A 23,290-nucleotide genomic window follows, 5' to 3' on the forward strand; every position below is an offset into this window, starting at 1 on the left:
AGGTCATCTGTATCGCTGCAGAATGCTGTTAGCCATGCTGGTTAAGTGTGCCTTGAATTTGAAATATATCACTGACAGTGTCACGAGCAAAGCACCCCCATACCATCACACCTCCTCCTCCATGCTTCACGTGGGAACCACACATGCGGAGATCATATGTTCACCTACTCTGCGTCTCACAAAAACACAGCAGTTGGAACCAAAAATAAAAAAAATCTGACCGAAGGACAGATTTCCACCGGTCTAATGTCCATTGCTCGTGTTTCTTGGCCCAAGCAAGTCTCTTCTTCTTATTGGTGTTCTTTAGTAGTGGTTTCTCTGCAGCAACGCGACCATGAAGGCCTGATTCACGCAGTCTCCTCTGAACAGTTGATGTTGAGATGTGTCTGTTACTTGAACTCTGTGAAGCATTTATTTGGTACTTCTAATGAACTTATCCTCTGCAATAGACGTAACTCTGGGTCTTCCTTTCCTGTGGCGGTCCTCATGAGAGCCAGTTTCATCATAACGCTTGATGGTTTTTGTGATGGACTGTCGTTTCGCTTTACTTATTTGAGCTGTCCTTGCCATAATATGGACTTGGTCTTTTACCAAATAGGGCTATCTTCTGTATACCACCCCTACCTTGTCACAACACAACTGATTGGCTCAAATGTATTAATAAGGAAAGAAATTCCACAAATTAACTTTTAACAAGGCACCTGAAGTGCATCCAGGTGACTACCTCATGAAGCTGGTTGAGAGAATGCCAACAGTGTGCAAAGCTGTCATCAAGGCAAAGGGTGGCTACTTTGAAGAATCTCAAATATATTTTGATATGTTTAACACTTTTTTTGGTCTACTTTATTCCATAAATGTTATTTCATAGTTTTGATGTCTTCAATATGGGAATGTAGTATGTTGAAAATAGTAAAAGTAAAGAAAGACTCTTGAATGAGTAGGTGTGTCAACTTTTGACTGGTACTGTAAGTGGGTCTGATGTTTAGATTTTTTGTTTGAATCTGAAAAACAAGAGCTACATTTACTGAGACTATATTGTAATTACGTTTTTGACGCGAGAGAGCATGAACAGTATTTACCAGCTGTTGTAAGAAAGTATAATCTTGTGTATACTGAACACTATGAATTTAATTAATGTACTGAAAGAACTTCCAGTGTAACATATACAGTTATAAAATGGAGATATATTGCAATGTGAATGTGATATATAAAAAAAATCCATGTTACACTTAAAACCACTTGCCTTTGTATGTATTTCCCATTTACTATGCTACAGTTCACTGTGTACCATGTACTGTACTGTACTGCCTCAATATTTCATTCACGGTGTACCATCATGTACTACTCCCTTTAGACAGCATTAATCACATCTTAGTTCAGCAATAACATGCCACCTTAAGTACCACCCATGGCAGACACAATCACAATGCAACAACTTAGTAGGCCTACAACTCCTAGAATGATCATTTCATAATCTGATGTTCCTAGGTCAGTCTGTAGGGCACCATGTCCCACCTGCCAGTACAGACACAGTAGGATGAACTGATAGGGAGGATTACCTGCTCCTTTATCTTGCCTCCGTGTCAGGCCCATATTCCTGTTAGCCACCAACCCATATTTATTGTTGGATTAGACTGGGGTGGAAAGGTAATTTAGGGCAACTGAACGGTACTAGACAATGGCCTTTCAATCCCACAGGCTAACTGCCTCTGTTTTCAGCATGTTCCAGCTACTGTAGCAGTAGTTCATTGTGGGGGAGATAGGGGAAGAGCTATGCTTTATATAGTGCTTCTACATCTGCATTGCTTGCTGTTTGAGGTTTTAGGCTGGGTTTCTGTATAACACTTTGACATCTGCTTATGTAAAAAGGGCTTTATAAATACATTTGATTTATTGATATTTATTTATAAGCCTTTCTGTACATCTTAATTGGCATATAGAGTTTTGTTTTGTGTTTTGATTCTATGAGTTTCCTTGTAGTCACATTCACCACCTCTAAAAGAGACTATGTGCCTAAAGTGATGAATTGATGTCTTGGCATCAATGTATTGAATATGATGTATAGGTCTATGAATGTAAAGAGGTTGAGGAAGATCTACACACACTATAGCAGTTGTGAATAATGGGTAAATACTGAAGTGGCATTCGGTCTTCTATCTAACCAGGTCTTCTCTCCACATTTCTAATCTAAGTTTCTTCAGATAAAGAGAAAGGACATGGTGGATGTTCTTCCTTAATGACCATAGGCAGCAGGACAGGAAAGTGGACCAGCTTGCTCTGCAGTGCTGAAGGATGGGCCAGGGCCCGCAGGGGGAAGAGGAGTAGCTCCTCTCACTCTTTCTCCCTCTCTCTGCCATGGATCTGCTCTGAATTAGAGCACTCTCACTTTCCTCAGGCCATTCAGGGTGTACCCAAGGCATTCTCTGACAACTGAGGAGGAAGCATACACATGAACTAACAGGCTAGCTTATTCTGAAGTAGGCATGTACTTATTTGCATCTCCTCGTCATCTATGCATCTCAGGAGGACCACTGGTTGAGGCTGATGTACCATTAACATCAGGGAACATGGGGACGGTTATGTTGAAGGGAAATTGGGTAGGTGAGCGAGGGTAGGGGTCCTGCTCATGCTTAATCCATTCTGTAATTTTCTGTTCTTCAATCCCAAATAAATGTGTACCTGAATGGTGAGGACAACCATCCAGTGTCCTGGATTAAAGCAAGGAATGACAATGTAAATGGGTGAAATAGATAGATCTACAATGAAGATGATTTTATCGCCATCCCTGAATTGATAATGTTTACTCCTACACATACAGAGCACCTCACTCCCAGCCATTCAGGGTTCAAGGTTCGGTCCGCCTACATAACATAAACATGTGTCCCAGGTTCCTGCGTTGCCCCATTCAGCCACTCGCTGACACCCACTCACAGGTCCCAACGATCGAGCGCTGACGTTTCCTTGTTTCTTCTCATACTCCCACTCGGTGGAGCTGTGAATCATTGTCACAGAAGTGCAGACCAACACACCATCCCCGTTGGTATCTGGTTGGATAGCCTGCCTTTCCTTTTACATGTGAAAGACTTCTCTGATTTGCATGGATGAAAAATGTGACAAACTTTGATGAGGAATTTTTATGGCATGAGGGGAATACAATGATGTGTGTGTATGAGAGAGATTGTTCTCTTGAGGGGTGTTTCTGTTTATCTCTGATTGGGATACATCATGTCTCTTCAGCATCTTGTTACTGACCAGCATCACTGACCATCATTTCAGAGAAAACACAGTTGATTGATTAATGTCTTCCAATCTGTACGGATACTGAGACATTTTGCTAGTAGGCTCACATGCAGTACGGTTTCGAGAACACTCTCATTCAAGCCCATCTTGTTATAGCCTATATCCATTGAATAACTATTTTATTCAACCTCCCGTCAGACATGAAGTGGGTTAGTTTGATTGCTGTAATTACGCATAAACGAGGTATAGTTCTGCTTTAGTCTGAAGACTGTAATTTAATTTGCCAGTTGAGAGCAGGATGTTTCCATCTCTTCGTTGTGATAGTGTAGCACTATTTGTAGAGCTGCCAAAAATCTCACTAGGTAAACGGAGCATCATATTTGCATGATGATTGGTTTATTTTCTCCCCTTTTTATAAACATAGGAAATATTTTCTGCACAACTAAGTGGGTTGCAATTTATACATTCAGGTCTGACACGCACATGGCCATTGTGGGGGCCCTGGAGGAAAGCTGCCATTTACCGCTTAGTCTGACTGGGTGGCACCCTCCACCCACAGGAAAAGGATTGACTGACTCTGGCTGGCTGAGAGAAGACCTGGCCATTCAGGTTTATAATCTGCACAGCAGGGGAACGTTACTCCATTTCCCACTGTTTGTATGTTAGGGTATATTTCTTATTTATAGGCAAAATAAAGTATGGCCTGTATCCTACATTGCAAGGAGTGTCTGTTGGAGAGCAATGTATAGTTGAACAATATTTATTTGAATTTGAATTTTTTTTAATTTGTTTTTTACTCAGTCGAGGTCTCGCCTTACTATCGAGAGTAAGAATAGTAGAATACACCAGGTGCAATGTCTACATTTGGTTGTGCATCAGCAGTTTTTCTCTTGTCAGTCCCTCAATTAGCTGACAATTACCCATGTCAATATTTAGATTGGTAGTTAGCTGGCTAGACTATCTTGTTGTAATCATGGCCAAATACCGAACGTGCATGCAGAGCACGTCATTCTCACTCCGATATCATCTCAACATTGTCACGGCCGTCGAAAGAACTGGACAAAGCGCAGCGTGGTGAGCGTACATATTCCTTTTATTTAGGTGACGCCGACAAAAACAATAAACAATACAAAACAACTGTGAAGCTTAAGGGCTATGTGCCACAAACAAAGTTAACTACCCACAAAGACAGGTGGGAAAAAGGGCTGCCTAAGTATGGTTCCCAATCAGAGACAACGATATACAGCTGTCCCTGATTGAGAACCATACCCGGTGTAACGGATGTGAAATGGCTAGCTAGTTAGCGGGTACGCGCTAGTAGCGTTTCAATCAGTTACGTCACTTGCTCTGAAACCTAGAAGTAGTGTTGCCCCTTGCTCTGCAAGGGCCGCGGCTTTTGTGGAGCGATGGGTAACGACGCTTCGTGGGTGTCAGTTGTTGATGTGTGCAGAAGGTCCCTGGTTCGCGCCCGTGTCGGGGCGAGGGGACGGCGTAAAGTGATACTGTTACATTGATGCTGTTGACCCGGATCACTGGTTGCTGCGGAAAAGGAGGAGGTTGAAAGGGGGGTGAGTGTAACGGATGTGAAATGGCTAGCTAGTTAGCGGGTACGCGCTAGTAGCGTTTCAATCAGTTACGTCACGAGGGGACGCCATAAAGTTATACTGTTACACCGGCCAAAACAAAGAAATACAAAACATAGAAAATAGAACATAGAATGCCCACCCCACATCACACCCTGACCTCACCAAATAGAGAAATAAAACAGCTCTCTAAGGTCAGGGCGTGACAAACATTAGCTTTAAAACAGAAACTATGTCTTTCCATAATTGTCTAGATGCTGTAGCCGTTAAGATTTCCCTTCACTGGAACTAAGGGGCCTAGCCTGAACCATGAAAAACAGTCCCAGACCATTATTCTTCCTCCACAAACTGTACAGTTGGCACTATGCATTGGAACTGGTAGCGTTCCCCTGGCATCCGCCAAACCCAGATTCTTCCGTCAGACTGCCAGATGGTGAAGAGTGATTCATCACTCCAGAGAACGTATTTCCACTGCTCCAGAGTCCAATGGTGGCGAGCTTTACGTCACTCCAGCCGACGCTTTGCATAGCGTATGGTGATCTTAGGCTTGTATGCAGCTGTTCGGCCATGGAAACCCATTTCATGAAGCTCCCGATGAACCGTTCTTGTGCTGATGTTGCTTTCAGAGGCAGTTTGGAACTCTGTAGTGAGTGTTGAAACCAAAGACAGACTACTCGCTTCAGCACCCGGTGGCCCCGTTTTGTGAGCTTGTGTGGCCTACCACTTTGCGGCTGAGACATTTTTGCTCCTAGACAATAACAGCACTTACAGTTGACCAGGGCAGCTCTAGTAGGGCAGAAATTTGACGAACTGACTTGTTGTAAAGGTGTTATCCTATGACGGTGCCACGTTGAACGTCTCTGAGCTCTTCAGTAAGGCCATTCTATTGCCAATATTTGTCTATGGAGATTGCATGGCTTTTGTACTCGATTGTATACACCTGTCAGCAACAGATGTGGGGGAAATAGCTAAATCCACTCATTTGAAGGGTGTGTCCACATACTGTTGGAGAGCAATGTTTATTTGAAAACAGTATGTATGCATTATGCTTTATCATAAAACGAATTATGCAACCTGTAGGCTAGTTGATTGTCCTCTTCTCAGTATTGGATATAGCCTCTCTATAACGTGCTTATTGACAGGTAGCATTAGTTCATTAGCTATGGGGTATAGTCTACCACAGGATGGCGATACAATACTCGTTATTGTTTAATAGTGCCCACTTATACATTTTGTAAACGGTGGGGGTCGCCAATCGTCCGGGGTAGCCTACAGTAGCGCGCCGGGGCTTGACTTCATGTGCGTACCTTTCCCGTCTGCTCTCTCTCACTCAGATGGGAGCGACAAAAACACAGACGCCCACCTATCACTGCCTCCACTCACTTTCTATCACAGCTACTCAAGATGGCGGCAGCTTCCTCCATCCAGCCGCCGACCGTTCACTCTTTGAACCAGGAAAGTGCAAATTTCCCGGATTCTGACAGCCCGGAGAGCCGGCAGGATGAGGACGCAGCATCCGAGGGGACCAGTCTCAGAGACTTACCCGATTTGGAACCGGAGGAAATTGAGAAGAGGCTAGAGAAAACTCGCCGCGAGCTGAGCAACAGGAGGAAAATCCTCATTAAAAACCTTCCACAAGATACAACCAACCAGGTAGCCTATACTTTTCTGTATTCTGACAGATGGAGTGAAAGTTGTTTTGTTGCGCTACTCTTGCGGCTCTCTGGAATATTAAAATTATTTCAGGTGTGCTAAAATGCAATACTTTGCTATACTTATGTGTAGTTCATTTGGACCAAAACGAATATTGGGCCTAATTAACTTAAACGGTTTGAGAAATCCCTTAATTTTGCTGCGAGTATTGTCGAGGCTCTGCGACCTGCCACTCTCATTCGATATCCACATTACTGTTAAATAGTAGAAGTTTGTAATGCATCAGTCTAAAACCTACAAAGACAGTTATACAATGTAAATGCTGAAAGGCATTTAACTATGGACGCGCACCGGGCTTGTTATATTTTGTTGTTACAATGTAGCGAGGAAAGATATCAGACAGTGGCCTCGAGTTTGTTAATCATTTCTACAATGTGACCAATGCACACAAATATTTGCCAGTAGCTTACAATTGAGCAAATAGAAGCGAAGCCAAGAGCAATGTTATGCGTTTATCTGCGTAGACATCCACTTCACATGAAACTTTTTAGTTTGTCTGATATGGGCTATTTGGTTTACATTTTGCGACATGACAACCAAATCGAGCATTACAATATGTTATTCCTGATTACGCAGTACGACCATATCATAATACTACAACTATCCAATATACAGTATATTAAGTTATAAGGGAATTTCATTGCACGTCAAGCCATTGATTTTAAAACACACACACACAGTCTGTGCACCACAGTTCCCATGTGAGTAAGTGGGTTTTCCCAGAATCCACACACACAGGAGAGCAACATATTTAAACAGATCCTCGCTGCTGTCTGCACCATAAGGAGGCTACCAGGTTGATGGAAATGGAAAACCATCTCTGGCTTATGTAACCTGTCTGCTATCCCCCATCCTCCCAAACCTCTCCATATCCCCTCCTCAACCCCAGCCCCTTCCCAGCCTATTCCCCCCCCCCCCCCCCCCAGTATAGTAGGAGCCTGACTAGCCCCATTTTAATGGTGTCCTTGTCCAGGTTGGATGGTGTCAGATCTATAGCCCTGCTGATACCCCTCAGATGAACGGGAAGGGGATGGAGAGAGATAGGGAGAGAAGAAAAGCAGGTTGAGAGAGAGCTGATGGAGGTTGATGGAGGATACAGTGCATTCGGAAAGTATTCAGACCCCTCGACTTTTTCCACATTTTGTTACGTTACAGCCGTGTTCTAAAATTGATTACATTGTTTTTTCACCTCATCAGTCTACACACAATAACCCATAATGACAAAGCAAATACAGGTTTTTAGACATTTGCAAATGTATTACAAATCAAAAATGGAAATATCACATTTACATAAGTATTCAGACACTTTACTCAGTACTATGTTGAAGCACCGTTGGCAGCGATTACAGCCTGGAGTCTTCGTAGGGTATGAAGCTACAAGCTTGGCACACCTGTCTTTGGGGAGTTTCTCCCATTCTTCTCTGCAGATCCTCTCAAGCTCTGTCAGGTTGGATGGGGAGCGTTGCTGCACAGCTATTTTCACGTCTCCAGAGACGTTCGATTGGGTTCAAGTCCGGGCTCTGGCTGGGCCACTCAACAACATTCAGAGACTTGTCCCGAAGCCACTCCTGTGTTGTCTTGGCTGATGGCTTAGGGTTGTTGTCCTGTTGGAAGGTAAACCTTCGCCCAGTCTGAGGTCCTGAGCGCTATTGAGCAGGTTTTCACCAAGGATCTCTCTGTACTTTGCTCCATTCATCTTTCCCTCAATCCTGACTAGTCTCCCAGTCCCTGCCACTGAAAAACATCTCCACAACATGATGCTGCCACCACCATGCTTCATCGTAGGGGTGGTGCCAGGATTCCTCCAGACATGACGCTCGGCAATTCAGGCCAAGGAGTTCAATGTTGGTTTCATCAGATCAGAGAATCTTGTTTCTCATGGTCTGAGAGTCCTTTAGGTGCCTTTTGGCAAACTCCAAGCGGGCTGTCGTGCTTTTTACTGAGGAGTGGCTTCCGTCTAGCCACTCTACCATAAAGGCCTGATTGGTGGAGTGCTGCAGAGATGGTTGTCCTTCTAGAAGTTTCTCCCATCTCCACAGAGGAACTCTGGAGCTCTGTCAGAGTGACCATCGGGTTCTTGGTCACCTCTCTGACCAAGGCCCTTCTCAGTCAATTGCTCAGTTTGGCCGGTTGGCCAGCTTGAGGAAGAGTCTAGGTGGTTCCAAACTTCTTCCATTTAAGAATGGTGGAGGCCACTGTGTTCTTGGGGACCTCCAATGTTGCAGACATTTTTTGGTACCCTTCCCCAGATCTGTGCCTCGACACAATCCTGTCTCGGCGCTATACGGACAATTTCCCTTCAACCTCATGACTTGGTTTTTACTCTGACATGTACTGTCAACTGTGGGACCTTATATAGACAGGTGTGTGTGCCTTTCCATATCATGTCCAATCAATTGAATTTTCCACAGGTGGACTCCATTCAAGTTGTAGAAACATCTCAAGGATGATCAACAGAAACAGGATGCACCTGAGCTCAATTTTGAGTCTCATAGCAAAGGTTCTGAATACTTATGTAAATAGGGTATTTATGTTTTTTATTTTTAATACATTTGCAAAAAAATCTGTACCTGTTTTCACTTTGTTATTATATGGGGTATTATGTGCAGATTGATGAGGAAATGCTTTTATGAAATCATTTTTAGAATAAGGTTGTAATGTAACAAAATGTGGAAAAAGGGAAGGGGTCTGAATACTTTCCAAATGCACTATATAAATGGTTTCTGTTCCATCAACCAGTCCTCTCTTACAAAAGAGATTTCATCTCCGTGAGACTAACCTGGATAAATAAAGGTGGGGCAGATGAGAGTGGGGCAGAATACAGGGTGGGGGGGTTAAGGGGTGAGGTGGGAGGGGTGGGGAGGATGAGGCGTCAAACTACCCACTCACCTCCTGCTGTCAGCTAAGTTGTTCAATTATTTAGAGCCTCTCTGGAACAGGTGAGACTCATGCAGGTGGTGTGTATGTCACCCTCTTTACCCAGCCCTCTCCTGGATAGCACTGCTGCATGTGTCAGTAGCAGATGTTGTCAAATCTGCCCCTCAAAGAACAAGACACACTCTTCATCACCACCTTGCACACACAACACACACTCAATATCACATGCACAAACATACACAAAACCCCACGCACAAACAAACACAAACGCAAGCCTGCATACAAATCCATTATTTCGAAGAGGTCATTATTAGTATTGATATAATGGGTATCCTACTCCCTGAGTAGCTCCCTAAGAGGACTGAAATAGCTGACAGGGAGCTGAGTGGTGCAGCATGCCTGACTCTGAGCCTGGGTGTAGAAGCTGTCTGTTGTAGAGCTGGCTGACTGTTGTAGATCTAGCTGCCTGGCTGACTGTTGTAGAGCTAGCTGCCTGGCTGACTGTTGTAGAGCTAGCTGCCTGGCTGACTGTTGTAGAGCTAGCTGCCTGGCTGACTGTTGTAGAGCTAGCTGCCTGGCTGACTGTTGTAGAGCTAGCTGCCTGGCTGACTGTTGTAGAGCTAGCTGCCTGGCTGACTGTTGTAGAGCTAGCTGCCTGGCTGACTGTTGTAGAGCTAGCTGCCTGGCTGACTGTTGTAGAGCTAGCTGCCTGTCTAGCTGCCTGGCTGGCTATTGTAGAGCTAGCTGCCTGGCTGACTGTTGTAGAGCTAGCTGCCTGGCTGACTGTTGTAGAGCTAGCTGCCTGGCTGACTGTTGTAGAGCTAGCTGCCTGGCTGACTGTTGTAGAGCTAGCTGCCTGGCTGACTGTTGTAGAGCTAGCTGCCTGGCTGACTGTTGTAGAGCTAGCTGCCTGGCTGACTGTTGTAGAGCTAGCTGCCTGGCTGGCTATTGTAGAGCTAGCTGCCTGTCTAGCTGCCTGGCTGACTGTTGTAGAGCTAGCTGCCTGGCTGACTGTTGTAGAGCTAGCTGCCTGGCTGACTGTTGTAGAGCTAGCTGCCTGGCTGACTGTTGTAGAGCTAGCTGCCTGGCTGACTGTTGTAGAGCTAGCTGCCTGTCTAGCTGCCTGGCTGACTGTTGTAGAGCTAGCTGCCTAGCTGACTGTTGTAGAGCTAGCTGCCTGGCTGACTGTTGTAGAGCTAGCTGCCTGGCTGACTGTTGTAGAGCTAGCTGCCTGGCTGACTGTTGTAGAGCTAGCTGCCTCCTGCTGAGGGGTGGTCATTAGAGCAGCATGATGCCTGGTTACACACTGTGGTGGAGCACAGCCTCTATTCACACAGTTACCTTTACCACACGCCCACACGCCCACTCACCACATGCCCACAGATCATGTGGGGGTGTGGTCCTGTGTGGCTCAGTTGGTAGAGCATGGTGCTACAGAGCATGGTGCTACAGAGCATGGTGCTACAGAGCATGGTGCTACAGAGCATGGCGCTACAGAGCATGGTGCTTCAGAGTGTGGTGCTACAGAGCGTGGTGCTTCAGAGCATGATGCTTCAGAGCGTGGCGCTACAGAGCGTGGCGCTACAGAGCGTGGCGCCACTGACTGTTGCTGGGCAACACGGACTTTCAACTCCCTCCAAAGATTTTCTATGGGGTTGAGATCTGGAGACTGGCTAGGCCACTCCAGGACCTTGAAATGCTTCTTACGAAGCCACTCCTTCGTTGCCCGGGCGGTGTGTTTGGGATCATTGTCATGCTGAAAGACCCAGTCACGTTTCCTCTTCAATGCCCTTGCTGATGGAAGGAGGTTTTCACTCAAAATCTCACGATACATGGCCCCATTCATTCTGTCCTTTACACGGATCAGTCGTCCTGGTCCCTTTGCAGAAAAACAGCCCCAAAGCATGATGTTTCCACCCCCATGCTTCACAGTAGGTATGGTGTTCTTTGGATGCAACTCAGCATTCTTTGTCCTCCAAACACGACGAGTTGAGTTTTTACCAAAAAGTTCTATTTTGGTTTCATCTGACCATATGACATTCTCCCAATCTTCTTCTGGATCATCCAAATGCTCTCTAGCAAACTTCAGACGGGCCTGGATATGTACTGGCTTAAGCAGGGGGACACGTCTGGCACTGCAGGATTTGAGTCCCTGGCGGCGTAGTGTGTTACTGATGGTAGGCTTTGTTACTTTGGTCCCAGCTCTCTGCAAGTCATTTACTAGGTCCCCCCGTGTGGTTCTGGGATTTTTGCTCACCGTTCTTGTGATCATTTTGACCCCACGGGGTGAGATCTTGCGTGGAGCCCCAGATCGAGGGAGATTATCAGTGGTCTTGTATGTCTTCCATTTCCTAATAATTGCTCCAACAGTTGATTTCTTCAAACCAAGCTGCTTACCTATTGCAGATTCAGTCTTCCCAGCCTGGTGCAGGTCTACAATTTTGTTTCTGGTGTCCTTTGACAGCTCTTTGGTCTTGGCCATAGTGGAGTTTGGAGTGTGACTGTTTGAGGTTGTGGACAGGTGTCTTTTATACTGATAACAAGTTCAAACAGGTGCCATTAATACAGGTAACGAGTGGAGGACAGAGGAGCCTCTTAAAGAAGAAGTTACAGGTCTGTGAGAGCCAGAAATCTTGCTTGTTTGTAGGTGACCAAATACTTATTTTCCACCATAATTTGCAAATAAATTCATTAAGATCCTACAATGTGATTTTCTGGATTTTTTTTTCTCATTTTGTCTGTCATAGTTGAAGTGTACCCATGATGAAAAATACAGGCCTCTCTCATCTTTTTAAGTGGGAGAACTTGCACAATTGGTGGCTGACTAAATACTTTTTTGCCCCACTGTATATATATACACTGTATATTACTGTTTGGTCTTTGGCGGCCCGCCCAAGACTTTTGAATGCAGAAAAAAGTCTTAGTTGCCTACTGCCGCCTGCTGATCTGTAGCAGCCTGGCCTGTGGAGTGGAGGGAGAGACAGAGTGGAAAGCGAGGCAGGAGTTTGCTGCCTGCTGCTGGCCTGCTGTTATCCAGTGCCTGTCTGTCTCTGGCACTGGCTCAGAAGCTGCTATTGAGACTCCCTCCCTGGTGGGATCAGTAGTTCTTTATATCATTGTAGTTCGATTCTGTGTTCATTCTCTTTTACAATTGTATATTTCGGAAGCTGGGACTGACCGTTGATATCAGTATAGTTCATGTACATTCTGACTGAAACACCTGGGGTACACACAACATATTGTGACCCACTTTCCCACAGATATCCTTAGACTTTGTAAAGATCAGAAAACTGTAATTCCAATCATTCACAGAGCAGTTGGGGAATGGAATGACATGGTACTAAAGCTGCACATTTGAAAAGTATTTGTAGTTATGTAACACAAACCCTTTCATTCTGTATCTAATATCTGTGTACATTTGAAGTGGATGTTATGAGTTGTAGCGTAAATGCACTTAGAAAGAATTGCAAGGTTCTAACATGTCATTATAGCTTTGCCTTTGAAAGCCCATTGTAACCTCTGTGGCTGTAAAGGGGTTTTGCTGGTGGCAGATCTCTGTATAGCTCAGTCAGTGTGGTGGTTTCAGCTGGTGCCATGATATGTGAGGAGCCTCTGCCTTGCTGCTGTGTGCTGTGCTGCTGAGGCGGCAGTGTGCCGCTGTGCCCACCTGAGCCCTGAGCTCCAGGAACACACAGAGATGGGGAAAGATCAGACGAATTGACCGGAAAACGAGCCCTGTCCTTGGGCATGCCACCTGCCGCTGATGCTTCTCCTCTCACAGAACCATGCCTGGAGAGAGAGGAGAGAGCTAGAGAGAGAGGAGAGAGCTAGAGAGAGAGGAGAGAGCTAGAGAGAGAGGAGAGAGCTAGAGAGAGAGGAGAGAGCTAGAGAGAGAGAGGAGAGAGCTAGAGAGAGCTAGAGAGAGAGAGGAGCGAGCTAGAGAGAGAGAGGAGAGAGCTAGAGAGAGAGAGGAGAGAGCTAGAGAGAGAGAGGAGAGAGCTAGAGAGAGAGGAGCGAGCTAGAGAGAGAGAGGAGAGAGCTAGAGAGAGAGGAGCGAGCTAGAGAGAGAGAGGAGAGAGCTAGAGAGAGAGAGGAGAGAGCTAGCAAGAGAGGAGAGAGCTAGAGAGAGAGAGGAGAGAGCTAGAGAGAGAGGAGAGGCTGTATATATACATAATATGACATTTGTAATGTCTTTATTGTTTTGAAAAATGTTTACTGTTAATTTTTATTGTTTATTTCACTTTTGTATATTATCTACCTCACTTGCTTTGGCAATGTTAACACATGTTTCCCATGCCAATAAAGCCCCTTGAATTGAATTGAATTGAGAGGAGAGAGAGTGCTAAGGAGAGGAGTTAGTGGTTAGACCTTTGAGAGACTAAAGTCAAGGACAGAGAGAAACAAAGAGAGATAGAAATGTGAAAAAGGGGGTGAGAGAGAGGTCAGAGAGAGGGAGAGAGAGAGATTGTGTGTACATGAGCATGTTCTTGTTCTCTCTGGGTAACAGAACACTGCATGAACATTTCATTAGACAGACAAGTAGCAGAGCAGAGGGGCATGAGGAGAGGAGACAGAGTTGTTAAACCCTCATTGATGCCACAGTAGAAAAGCCTTTGAGCCCAACCTGTCTGTGAGGTGTCCTATGAAGTGAGACTATTTAGCCTTGTGTGTGATCTGTGCCGTGCTCTAGTGAGCCACCTGTCTTACACTCCGTTGAGGAAGCCACCTGTCTTACACTCTGTTGAGGAAGTCACCTGTCTTACACTCTGTTGAGGAGGTCACCTGTCTTACACTCTGTTGAGGAAGTCACCTGTCTTACACTCTGTTGAGGAAGTCACCTGTCTTACACTCTGTTGAGGAAGTCACCTGTCTTACACTCTGTTGAGGAAGTCACCTGTCTTACACTCTGTTGAGGAGGTCACCTGTCTTACACTCTGTTGAGGAAGTCACCTGTCTTACACTCTGTTGAGGAGGTCACCTGTCTTACACTCTGTTGAGGAGGTCACCTGTCTTACACTCTGTTGAGGAAGTCACCTGTCTTACACTCTGTTGAGGAAGTCACCTGTCTTGCACACTGTTGAGGAGGTCACCTGTCTTACACTCTGTTGAGGAAGTCACCTGTCTTACACTCTGTTGAGGAAGTCACCTGTCTTACACTCTGTTGAGGAGGTCACCTGTCTTACACTCTGTTGAGGAAGTCACCTGTCTTACACTCTGTTGAGGAGGTCACCTGTCTTACACTCTGTTGAGGAGGTCACCTGTCTTACACTCTGTTGAGGAAGTCACCTGTCTTACACTCTGTTGAGGAAGTCACCTGTCTTGCACACTGTTGAGGAGGTCACCTGTCTTACACTCTGTTGAGGAGGTCACCTGTCTTACGCTCTGTTGAGGAGGTCACCTGTCTTACACTCTGTTGAGGAAGTCACCTGTCTTACACTCTGTTGAGGAGATCACCTGTCTTACACTCTGTTGAGGAGGTCACCTGTCTTACACTCTGTTGAGGAGGTCACCTGTCTTACACTCTGTTGAGGAAGTCACCTCTTACACTCTGTTGAGGAAGTCACCTGTCTTACACTCTGTTGAGGAAGTCACCTGTCTTACACTCTGTTGAGGAGGTCACCTGTCTTACACTCTGTTGAGGAAGTCACCTGTCTTACACTCTGTTGAGGAGGTCACCTGTCTTACACTCTGTTGAGGAAGTCACCTGTCTTACACTCAGTTGAGGAGGTCACCTGTCTTACACTCTGTTGAGGAGGTCACCTGTCTTACACTCAGTTGAGGAGGTCACCTGTCTTACACTCAGTTGAGGAGGTCACCTGTCTTACACTCTGTTGAGGAGGTCACCTGTCTTACACTCTGTTGAGGAGGTCACCTGTCTTACACTCTGTTGAGGAGGTCACCTGTCTTACACTCTGTTGAGGAGGTCACCTGTCTTACACTCTGTTGAGGAGGTCACCTGTCTTACACTCTGTTGAGGAGGTCACCTGTCTTACACTCTGTTGAGGAGGTCACCTGTCTTACACTCTGTTGAGGAGGTCACCTGTCTTACACTCTGTTGAGGAGGTCACCTGTCTTACACTCTGTTGAGGAGGTCACCTGTCTTACACTCTGTTGAGGAGGTCACCTGTCTTACACTCAGTTGAGGAGGTCACCTGTCTTACACTCAGTTGAGGAGGTCACCTGTCTTACACTCTGTTGAGGAGGTCACCAGGGGCAGTACAGGGAACGGGGCAGAGTGTAATATGGGGACACCCCCAGTAGTGGCACAGTCATGGTTCCACAAATAGGAAGAGAGAGAGCAGACTTCTAGGAACAAGAACACAGAGTAATACATACATGTTATCTGGTTAGTCATATACTTGAGTGGATCAAGGGCAGGAAGACATTCCCTGCTAGGCCCCAGCTGACTGGTAGAGGCTGTACAGCGGCGTTTCCCAAACCCGGTCCTTGGGACCCCAAGGGGGGCACGTTTTGGTGTTTGGCCTAGCGCTACACAACAGATTAAAATAATCAACTAATCATCAAGCTTTAATTATTTGAATCAGCTGTGTAGAGCTAGGGAAAAAACCTGAACAGGCACCCCTTGTGGTCCCAAGGACTGAGTTTGGGAAACGCTGCTGTACAGTGCCCTACATTGGCTTGTGTGTTTCTACTCTACCCAGAGCTGAAACTCACATGCTGGTTGGCTGGCTGGAGGTGTGCTGGAGAGACTCTCTCTCACCTAGTCACCTACCAATCACCTACTTTGAATCCCTCAGTCACTCCGTCTCTTTGACTCACATGGTCACTCCTCCTCTCACAGCGTAGACTTTTACTCCAAATACCCTTAAACCACTGTCCTCTGTGTGTGTGTGTGCTTGTAAACCATTATATTAAGCCTCTGTGAGTGAAGGGGGCAGAAGGTGTGTGTGTGTGTGTGTGTGTGTGTGTGTGTGTGTGTGTGTGTGTGTGTGTGTGTGTGTGTGTGTGTGTGTGTGTGTGTGTGTGTGTGTGTGTGTGTGTGTGTGTGTGTGTGTGTGTGTGTAGGCTACAATAGCGAACAAGTTAAGAGCTGAAGTGTAAATGTATGAACATCTCTTCCTGTGTAATCCATTAGCCTTAGCTCATCATCTCTCTGTATCCTGCCCAGTTCTGCTCTACTTTGCTCTGGCCTGGTCACCTCGCCTGCCTGCCTGCCTGCCTGCCTGCCTGTGCTGTGTGTGCTCCAAATGGCACCTTATTCCCTATATGGTGCACTACCTTCGACCCGAGACCTATGTGCACTGATGAAAAGTATCAAATGTTCCCCGATCAAATGTTTATGACTAGGATTGTGTGTAGGAGAGACAAGAAATCCTGACGTATGTCTTAATCGATATCTCTGGTTATTGTGTCCGGGAAGGGCTTTCTCCTCATTTAAGACCCATTATCGTCTGTGGACTGAGACGCATTAAGAAGAGAGGGAGAAGGAGAGAAGGAGAGAGAGAGGTAGAGAAAGAAAGAGAGGGATAGATAGAAAGAAAGACAGGAAAAAATTGTTCATGTCGAGTGTATCTCTCTCTGAGCGGAGATGAGTTTAGATGGCTCCTCTCCATCAATTTGTCCCAAATGTTATCCTATTCCCTATGTAGTGCACTACTTTTGACCACGGCTCATATACTGCACAGTAGGGCTCTGGTTAAAACAAGAAGTGCAATTTGTAGGGAATAGGGTGCCATTTGGAATTCTGCCAGAGAGTGTTTTCTCTCAGTAAGAGGAACAGACAGAATATAAGTATACCCACTCTGTTTACTGCTAACTAAGTTAAGACTGTAGCTCTCAGGGCAGGACTGTGCTGTACTGTTTAATGTCAGACCCCTGCCGACACAGCAGGACACAGCTAGGAGTCACTCACAACCAAGCAGAGACACACACTGCGGAGACTGGAGCTGGTGGGCTGGTGCTTTGGGACCCACTGTCTTTCCTAAAAATGTGACGACGGAGCAGTGTAGAAATAGCACAGCACACGACGGCTCAGCACAGCATGACTTGGTCTGACACAGCACGCATGTTTAAAGTGTGTAATGCGGTCTGAACTGTCTCAGGCAGCGATGTGTTTTACAGGATGTGGACGTGGGGCTTCAGAGTGGCTTAATGGAGGTTTATCAGCAGGCTAGTTCTGCTGCAGGAGGGACCCTCTCTGCCTTTACCCTCCCTCCACCCATCACCCATCTGTGAGCACAGAGACAAACAAGTTTAAGTAAATACAACAGCACTGTTTAATCTCACCCCAGACAGACAGGGAAGCATACCACAGTGCATGGCCTTAAAAGGAGAGTGAGAGTAAGAGAGAGAGGGAAGGAGGAGGAGGAGGAGAGAGAAGAGGAAGGGGCTTCTGTGCTGGATGTTCAGCTCTACCCTCCCCATCTCTCGCTCTGTCTCTCTCTCTCTCTTTATTTCTCTCTCTTGAAGTGCTTTGATTTCCTCTAACATCCCATAAAAGCTGCTCTGTTTTTAGCTACCAGTGACCCAGCGTGGGTGTGTGGCCTGCTGCTGAGGTGAAACAACGCATGCCTCTCTCTGTTATATACAGAAATACATCTTCTGTCAGGCAGCAGTTCCCCAGAGACCAGTAATACATCTTCTGTCAGGCAGCAGTTCCCCAGAGACCAGCCATACATCTTCTCTCAGGCAGCAGTTCCCCAGAGACCAGCCATACATCTTCTGTCAGGCAGCAGTTCCCCAGAGACCAGCCATACATCTTATGTCAGGCAGCAGTTCCCCAGAGACCAGCCATACATCTTCTGTCAGGCAGCAGTTCCCCAGAGACCAGCCATACATCTTCTCTCAGGCAGCAGTTCCCCAGAGACCAGCCATACATCTTCTGTCAGGCAGCAGTTCCCCAGAGACCAGCCATACATCTTCTGTCAGGCAGCAGTTCCTCAGAGACCAGCCATACATCTTCTGTCAGGCAGCAGTTCCCCAGAGACCAGCCATACATCTTCTGTCAGGCAGCAGTTCCCCAGAGACCAGCCATACATCTTCTCTCAGACAGCAGTTCCCCAGACACCAGCCATACATCTTCTCTCAGGCGGCAGTTCCCCAGAGACCAGCCATACATCTTCTGTCAGGCAGCAGTTCCCCAGAGACCAGTAATACATCTTCTCTCAGACAGCAGTTCCCCAGAGACCAGCCATACATCTTCTCTCAGACAGCAGTTCCCCAGAGACCAGCCATACATCTTCTGTCAGGCAGCAGTTCCCCAGAGACCAGTAATACATCTTCTCTCAGACAGCAGTTCCCCAGAGACCAGCCATACATCTTCTGTCAGGCAGCAGTTCCCCAGAGACCAGCCATACATATTCTGTCAGGCAGCAGTTCCCCAGAGACCAGTAATACATTTTCTGTCAGGCAGCAGTTCCTCAGAGACCAGCCATGCATCTTCTGTCAGGCAGCAGTTCCCCAGAGACCAGCCATACATCTTCTCTCAGACAGCAGTTCCCCAGAGACCAGCCATACATCTTCTCTCAGACAGCAGTTCCCCAGAGACCAGCCATACATCTTCTCTCAGGCGGCAGTTCCCCAGAGACCAGCCATACATCTTCTGTCAGGCAGCAGTTCCCCAGAGACCAGTAATACATCTTCTCTCAGACAGCAGTTCCCCAGAGACCAGCCATACATCTTCTCTCAGACAGCAGTTCCCCAGAGACCAGCCATACATCTTCTCTCAGGCAGCAGTTCCCCAGAGACCAGTAATACATCTTCTGTCAGGCAGCAGTTCCCCAGAGACCAGCCATACATCTTCTGTCAGGCAGCAGTTCCCCAGAGACCAGCCATACATCTTCTGTCAGGCAGCAGTTCCCCAGAGACCAGTAATACATCTTCTGTCAGGCAGCAGTTCCCCAGAGACCAGCCATACATCTTCTCTCAGGCAGCAGTTCCCCAGAGACCAGCCATACATCTTCTATCAGGCAGCAGTTCCCCAGAGACCAGCCATACATCTTCTGTCAGGCAGCAGTTCCCCAGAGACCAGCCATACATCTTCTCTCAGGCAGCAGTTCCCCAGAGACCAGCCATACATCTTCTGTCAGGCAGCAGTTCCCCAGAGACCAGCCATACATCTTCTGTCAGGCAGCAGTTCCCCAGAGACCAGCCATACATCTTCTCTCAGGCAGCAGTTCCCCAGAGACCAGCCATACATCTTCTGTCAGGCAGCAGTTCCCCAGAGACCAGCCATACATCTTCTGTCAGGCAGCAGTTCCTCAGAGACCAGCCATACATCTTCTGTCAGGCAGCAGTTCCCCAGAGACCAGTAATACATCTTCTGTCAGGCAGCAGTTCCCCAGAGACCAGCCATACATCTTCTGTCAGGCAGCAGTTCCCCAGAGACCAGCCATACATCTTCTCTCAGACAGCAGTTCCCCAGAGACCAGCCATACATCTTCTCTCAGGCGGCAGTTCCCCAGAGACCAGCCATACATCTTCTGTCAGGCAGCAGTTCCCCAGAGACCAGTAATACATCTTCTCTCAGACAGCAGTTCCCCAGAGACCAGCCATACATCTTCTCTCAGACAGCAGTTCCCCAGAGACCAGCCATACATCTTCTCTCAGGCAGCAGTTCCCCAGAGACCAGTAATACATCTTCTGTCAGGCAGCAGTTCCCCAGAGACCAGCCATACATCTTCTGTCAGGCAGCAGTTCCCCAGAGACCAGCCATACATCTTCTGTCAGGCAGCAGTTCCCCAGAGACCAGTAATACATCTTCTGTCAGGCAGCAGTTCCCCAGAGACCAGCCATACATCTTCTCTCAGACAGCAGTTCCCCAGAGACCAGCCATACATCTTCTCTCAGGCAGCAGTTCCCCAGAGACCAGCCATACATCTTCTCTCAGGCAGCAGTTCCTCAGAGACCAGCCATACATCTTCTGTCAGGCAGCAGTTCCCCAGAGACCAGTAATACATCTTCTGTCATGCAGCAGTTCCCCAGAGACCAGTAATACATCTTCTGTCAGGCAGCAGTTCCCCAGAGACCAGCCATACATCTTCTGTCAGGCAGCAGTTCCCCAGAGACCAGCCATACATCTTCTGTCAGGCAGCAGTTTCCCAGAGACCAGCCATACATCTTCTGTCAGGCAGCAGTTTCCCAGATACCAGCCATACATCTTCTGTCAGGCAGCAGTTCCCCAGAGACCAGTCATACATCTTCTGTCAGGCAGCAGTTCCTCAGAGACCAGCCATACATCTTCTGTCAGGCAGCAGTTCCCCAGAGACCAGCCATACATCTTCTATCAGGCAGCAGTTCCCCAGAGACCAGCCATACATCTTCTGTCAGGCAGCAGTTCCTCAGAGACCAGTAATACATCTTCTCTCAGGCAGCAGTTCCCCAGAGACCAGCCATACATCTTCTGCCAGGCAGCAGTTCCCCAGAGACCAGCCACACATCTTCTGTCAGGCAGCAGTTCCCCAGAGACCAGCCATACATCTTCTGTCAGGCAGCAGTTCCCCAGAGACCAGCCATACATCTTCTGTCAGGCAGCAGTTCCTCAGAGACCAGCCATACATCTTCTGTCAGGCAGCAGTTCCCCAGAGACCAGCCATACATCTTCTGTCAGGCAGCAGTTCCTCAGAGACCAGTAATACATCTTCTCTCAGGCAGCAGTTCCCCAGAGACCAGCCATACATATTCTGTCAGGCAGCAGTTCCCCAGAGACCAGCCACACATCTTCTGTCAGGCAGCAGTTCCCCAGAGACCAGCCACACATCTTCTGTCAGGCAGCAGTTCCCCAGAGACCAGCCATACATCTTCTCTCAGGCAGCAGTCCCCCAGAGACCAGCCATACATCTTCTCTCAGGCAGCAGTTCCTCAGAGACCAGCCATACATCTTCTGTCAGGCAGCAGTTCCTCAGAGACCAGCCATGCATCTTCTGTCAGGCAGCAGTTCCCCAGAGACCAGCCATACATCTTCTCTCAGACAGCAGTTCCCCAGAGACCAGCCATACATCTTCTCTCAGGCGGCAGGTCCCCAGAGACCAGCCATACATCTTCTGTCAGGCAGCAGTTCCCCAGAGACCAGTAATACATCTTCTCTCAGACAGCAGTTCCCCAGAGACCAGCCATACATCTTCTCTCAGACAGCAGTTCCCCAGAGACCAGCCATACATCTTCTCTCAGGCAGCAGTTCCCCAGAGACCAGTAATACATCTTCTGTCAGGCAGCAGTTCCCCAGAGACCAGCCATACATCTTCTGTCAGGCAGCAGTTCCCCAGAGACCAGCCATACATCTTCTGTCAGGCAGCAGTTCCCCAGAGACCAGTAATACATCTTCTGTCAGGCAGCAGTTCCCCAGAGACCAGCCATACATCTTCTCTCAGGCAGCAGTTCCCCAGAGACCAGCCATACATCTTCTGTCAGGCAGCAGTTCCCCAGAGACCAGCCATACATCTTCTGTCAGGCAGCAGTTCCCCAGAGACCAGCCATACATCTTCTCTCAGACAGCAGTTCCCCAGAGACCAGCCATACATCTTCTGTCAGGCAGCAGTTCCCCAGAGACCAGCCATACATCTTCTGTCAGGCAGCAGTTCCCCAGAGACCAGCCATACATCTTCTCTCAGGCAGCAGTTCCCCAGAGACCAGCCATACATCTTCTGTCAGGCAGCAGTTCCCCAGAGACCAGCCATACATCTTCTGTCAGGCAGCAGTTCCTCAGAGACCAGCCATACATCTTCTGTCAGGCAGCAGTTCCCCAGAGACCAGTAATACATCTTCTGTCAGGCAGCAGTTCCCCAGAGACCAGCCATACATCTTCTGTCAGGCAGCAGTTCCCCAGAGACCAGCCATACATCTTCTCTCAGACAGCAGTTCCCCAGAGACCAGCCATACATCTTCTCTCAGGCGGCAGTTCCCCAGAGACCAGCCATACATCTTCTGTCAGGCAGCAGTTCCCCAGAGACCAGTAATACATCTTCTCTCAGACAGCAGTTCCCCAGAGACCAGCCATACATCTTCTCTCAGACAGCAGTTCCCCAGAGACCAGCCATACATCTTCTCTCAGGCAGCAGTTCCCCAGAGACCAGTAATACATCTTCTGTCAGGCAGCAGTTCCCCAGAGACCAGCCATACATCTTCTGTCAGGCAGCAGTTCCCCAGAGACCAGCCATACATCTTCTGTCAGGCAGCAGTTCCCCAGAGACCAGTAATACATATTCTGTCAGGCAGCAGTTCCCCAGAGACCAGCCATACATCTTCTCTCAGACAGCAGTTCCCCAGAGACCAGCCATACATCTTCTCTCAGGCAGCAGTTCCCCAGAGACCAGCATACATCTTCTCTCAGGCAGCAGTTCCTCAGAGACCAGCCATACATCTTCTGTCAGGCAGCAGTTCCCCAGAGACCAGTAATACATCTTCTGTCATGCAGCAGTTCCCCAGAGACCAGTAATACATCTTCTGTCAGGCAGCAGTTCCCCAGAGACCAGCCATACATCTTCTGTCAGGCAGCAGTTCCCCAGAGACCAGCCATACATCTTCTGTCAGGCAGCAGTTTCCCAGAGACCAGTAATACATCTTCTGTCAGGCAGCAGTTCCCCAGATACCAGCCATACATCTTCTGTCAGGCAGCAGTTCCCCAGAGACCAGTCATACATCTTCTGTCAGGCAGCAGTTCCTCAGAGACCAGCCATACATCTTCTGTCAGGCAGCAGTTCCCCAGAGACCAGCCATACATCTTCTATCAGGCAGCAGTTCCCCAGAGACCAGCCATACATCTTCTGTCAGGCAGCAGTTCCCCAGAGACCAGTAATACATCTTCTCTCAGGCAGCAGTTCCCCAGAGACCAGCCATACATCTTCTGCCAGGCAGCAGTTCCCCAGAGACCAGCCACACATCTTCTGTCAGGCAGCAGTTCCCAGAGACCAGCCATACAT

The 23,290-nt window shown here is 47.6% G+C and overlaps 1 protein-coding gene across 1 annotated transcript in view; it reads left to right on the top strand.

Annotated features, from left to right (window-relative positions):
* LOC120022027 (cytoplasmic dynein 1 intermediate chain 1) overlaps positions 1-23,290 on the top strand; it is a 464,568-nt gene that overhangs the window by 301,086 nt on the left and 140,192 nt on the right.

Source organism: Salvelinus namaycush, chromosome 27 (genome assembly GCF_016432855.1).
Source record: "Salvelinus namaycush isolate Seneca chromosome 27, SaNama_1.0, whole genome shotgun sequence".
Classification (NCBI taxonomy): domain Eukaryota; kingdom Metazoa; phylum Chordata; class Actinopteri; order Salmoniformes; family Salmonidae; genus Salvelinus; species Salvelinus namaycush.